General features: G+C 31.5%; 2 long non-coding RNA genes across 2 annotated transcripts; both read left to right on the forward strand.

Annotated features, from left to right (window-relative positions):
- Positions 1-334: 334 nt before the first annotated feature.
- Positions 335-1,905, forward strand: LOC149032348 (uncharacterized). The gene is made up of 5 exons (XR_016176755.1): positions 335-482; positions 621-708; positions 861-1,343; positions 1,440-1,665; positions 1,760-1,905. It is a non-coding gene; the product is annotated as an uncharacterized LOC149032348 (long non-coding RNA).
- A 13-nt stretch (positions 1,906-1,918) lies between these two features.
- LOC149032349 (uncharacterized) lies at positions 1,919-4,152 on the forward strand. Its single transcript, XR_016176756.1, has 3 exons — positions 1,919-2,200; positions 2,292-2,577; positions 2,678-4,152. It is a non-coding gene; the product is annotated as an uncharacterized LOC149032349 (long non-coding RNA).
- The last annotated feature ends 440 nt before the right edge of the window (positions 4,153-4,592 follow it).

The following is a 4,592-nucleotide window of genomic DNA, read 5'->3' on the forward strand; positions in this document are numbered from 1 at the left end:
AGCGTGGTCATGAGGAAGGTCAGATTCTGTCCGTGTAAGAAGCTGTGATGACCCTTTTCTTGTTCAAAAAAATGAATTAGCCAATCACAGCCAAGCTTTCGTCCGAATTCTTCAGTTTCATGGCGTCATTCGTGGAGAACACATCGGAGTGTCATCGTCCCGTTAAGATCAGGTAATTAAAAGATATTTTATAAAGTTTACATCTTCCTATTATAATATATAAAGGATGTAAGGATCAATTTTGATTTTTTGAGTATATTTTGACAATTTTTATGCTTCTATATCGTATTTTTAATCATTCAAAATTTTTCTTTAATATAGGTGGAAGGAAGATATTCTGCGCATCATTTTCGCGCATGCAGTATTTTCGCGCCAGTCTTATGCGCCTGCTTTATGCACTGCAATATGGCGAATCTTTCGAATTTTTTAATCTGCGATCTGTATACTTGTTGCAGCGGATTTGGTTATCCCGTTAATTTCAGGTAATTGTTTCAATTAATATTTTAATGTACACCTTCCTGTTATATATTAAATGATATATAACGAATGTTATATATCAAATGCATACTACATGCATAATTTTTATACGTGAGTTTTTTCATATTTTACTTTTTTTTTAGCTTTCTGAGCATGGGGATAGTTGCAACACGAATTCACTAACCTTTTAATCTTGTGGCAACTTTTTTTATCTACTCCATATACGGCGAGGTGAGCATTATTTTTTTTAAGTATAAGCATATAATCATATAGAAATACTACAGAAAGAGTGAGAGAGAAGGAGTGTGTGAGAGAGAGGAAGAATAAGAAAACAATACACTCTACATATAAGCTATTATTTAAATGTGTATTTATATTTGTAGGTATTTCTCGAGTCGACGACAAAACGTAAACAGCCGATAACATAGGTATAGTAGCCGAACGTTCGACATTCCCAAGATCTCCTCTACCAAGGTTACGTAGCAACGTATCTCGTATTCGTCTTCTATCCTTCGACGAGACAACATAAACGAAAAAGAGACGTATTAAATTATTTAATAATTTTATTTCTAAAGTTATCGTTTTGATTTTAATAGTTTAAAAAGTTTTTCATTGCATAGAATGGTATAAAAACTGGTTTATTTTTTAAGTTACTCTTTATTGAGTTTTCTGATTATATTGAATATTTAATCAGAAATATTCAATGGTTTTAATGTGTGCCCTGCCTTCAGAAATGATTTACAGGAAATATTGTAATATGGTCTTTAGTATGTTTCAGCTTTTCAGACTTTTTATTTAATTTTATTTTATACATCGTCATCCTAAGGGTAGGATACCCATCCTGCAATCATCAACGAAGACTAAAAGTAAGTATACTTTACTATCAAACATATCTATGAAAATTTCAATTGATTTTTATTACAACAATAATATTAATTGTTCTTTTTCTTTTTCTGTTTCAGAAAATCATTGCAATCGAGCGCGTAGGCAATGAGGTTCTCGTGTGTTGCATCGTGTTAAAATAAAATATAAAAAGTCGACAAGTAGATTCAGTGTTGATCGTCGCATGTTAAAGTTTCGTTTGCTCGGTTAAGAAACTCGCAAGTTTCTTTTATTAAGTTTAAACGTGTGCTCATCGTCATCCTAAGGGTAGGAGACCCATCGTGCATTCATCAATGAAGAAAAAACGTAAGTCAATTTTTATATTAAACATGTTCTCAATAATTATTGTAATTTTTATATAACAACAATTTATATTATTTTGTTTTTATTTGTGTTTCAGATCATCGTTGGAATGGTATTCATATTTTATTAATTAAATTCATTTAGAAATTCGTTTAACACTAGATTATTTCACTATTGTTTTGTTCACTATTTACTTAAAATTTACAAACATTGTTTAAATGAAAAAGTGGGTAGAGGAGAGGAATTAATATTTATGCATATTTCATTACAGCATTAAAAATTAATATATATTTTTAAAAAATATTCTATTTTAAAAGTAATTAAATTTAAATTTTATTAAATTACAATTAATTAAAATATTTCTATTTTATATATATGTAACAAAAAAGTTTGAAATGAATCACATTTGCTCGGTCCATAAATCTAGTGTTAATTGAATTAATTACATTTAATGCAGTTTTATAGTCATTATTTGTGCATTGGCATCATCATCCTAAGGATAAGAGATCTATTGTGCATTCATCAATAAAGATTTAAAGTGAGTATATTTTTGTATTAAATAATTCCTCCAAAATTTTAATGTTTTTCTGTAATAGTAATGATATTAATAGTATTGTTTTTTATTTCAGTTTCAGATTGCAACAGTGAGCGAAGCAATATGTGCAGTGTTTATGGTGGTATCATCAAACTGCGTGCAATGCAGTCTTTGAATTAGTTGTAGAATCAGTGATCGGGCGAGTAATAAGTTAAAATCAAACGCGAATTAGAGTCAGTGTTGTTCGTCGTATAATAAAATATCGGTTTCGCGATAAGAAACTCATCTATAGTTTCTTATTTTCGTTTATACCGCGTTTTTAGATTCACGCGAGGTGCATCACCATGGTGCAATAGAGCTGCATCTTCTTGAAATGCATTGTAAGTATTCATTTGTATTTACATTTTATTCAATTTTATTTTATATGATTTTGAATAATATTCCAGATAATTTATCGTTTTGTTCTATTTAATTTTACAGATATAACCATGGATTCTCTTCCTTTCAAAGATGTTGGATGAATTCCTCGATGGATCTTCGATGGATCTTCGATGGATCTTCGATGGATCTTCTTCAATGGCAAATCGAGTATCGTCTTCCATCGTCAGACTACAATACTTGCTGCGAAGTAGGAGTGTTTTGGAGCCATCGCAGAACTTCTTAAACCATGAGTTTTTATTTAAAGTCCCTCCAGTGCTCAATCATGCCGAGGATGAAAGGTCCAAATCGGCACGAGTTACTGGTTGTAATTATTTAAATAAATTATTGACGAGCACATGAGTAATTCCTTTTTAGGTGCTACTCATGAAAATTGTATATTTTATTGTATGTTTTATTATTAGTTTAGGATAGGTTTTCTTGTCTCATCGGTTAAATTCATTTAATTCATAATGCAATTAATAAATGCACTCTCTTTTTTATTACGTGTTAAAAGCATGTAATAAATGTCTTACATGCATTGCTTCGTACATAGTTTATCTAATCGAAATTAATTTTGATATATCAATACTTTGATATTTTAAATAAATGAGCAAGAAGACAAACTCATTCGCGACGGATAGACTTTGGCAGTTAAGTGGCGGCTCAAAGCCCAGTTCTTTAATTAGAACAGCCAACTTAATGAAAGGAGTCGTCCGAGGTTTGCAAAAAATATCCATCATTATTGTAGAGTCTTTTAATACATCCTTACCTCGAAACTATAATTGTTTCATATGGGGTAACTTTTTTTTTCATTCGCTTGTTTAAGTCATTATTCACCAAATGACTTGTAGAGTCCTTAGTCGCTTAGATGAATTTTTATACAAATGTATTTATGTGTTTATGTCTTAATCATATTTTTTAGATCAGGATTTTCAGCTTCTAATATACTAATCTCCCGTTTCTCCCCCCCCATACTTTCTGCGTTCTCATCTATGCGTGTGCCCAGGTGTTACACGAATGGGTGAGAAACAGTTAGCGTGGGTTTAGTTTTAGTTTTTTCCCCTATTGGCGGCTGTTATTGTGCTAGTGATTGCACGATGTACTTTACACCTGTGTGTGCGTATTAGGTAGTGTGTATTGTACATCGTTACGCGATATGTTTTTATTCATTTAATACATCATTAAATACTTAAAGAATTACTTCTACATATCTATCTTCATTCTTATATTTATATTAAATATTTCTCATTTTTTTGATAATCGTTTGCATAGTAGAGTTACTGCATTTATTTGTGGAAACTTTGATATACTTGTATATTACTAGTATGCATACATATATACTAGTGTATACTTGTATTTTTGCTTTAGTTTTGTATGCAATAATCATTAGCCTTGGCAGTCGATTTCAGCAAAACGTACGTATACCCATTAGCATATAAGTTTAGAAAACGTGGTTGAACTAGGGTGTCGGAGGTGCCCCGGGGCATGCTCTCTAGTTTAGGCTTTTGCACCCTGGTGGTATGTGTGAGAACCGTGGAGTGAGTGGGTGGGTACGTATGGTTTTTCTTAAAATGGGTAAAAATATGGATAATAGGCAGGCAGGTAGCATACTTCTCTGAATGAATGTGAAAACTTTAATTTTAAGTAGGTAGGATCCAGGAAAGGCATTAGACTTCTTGCTTCCACTCCGGAGTGGAAATTCCGCCTCCTGGTTTATACAGAATTGTTACAAAATTTTATCATCTCATTCTATATTATGCTTGATTTGTTAATTTATTTTGTAACTATTCTGTGATCTTTATTATGTATCATGATTCAAAGGTATTTGCAACCATTTGAAAGATTCATTTCTACTTCGATTTTATCTCGAACGAGATAGAGTCGAATCAAATTCGCAAATTCTTTGATGCATTTGATACTTAGTTTTAAGTATTTCAGGATTAGCACTACGCACTATCGCGATTTTGTCTTACAG

Source organism: Polistes dominula, unplaced genomic scaffold (assembly GCF_049000335.1).
Source record: "Polistes dominula isolate Pdom_NZ unplaced genomic scaffold, Pdom_raw_medaka scaffold_35, whole genome shotgun sequence".
In the NCBI taxonomy this organism is placed as follows: domain Eukaryota; kingdom Metazoa; phylum Arthropoda; class Insecta; order Hymenoptera; family Vespidae; genus Polistes; species Polistes dominula.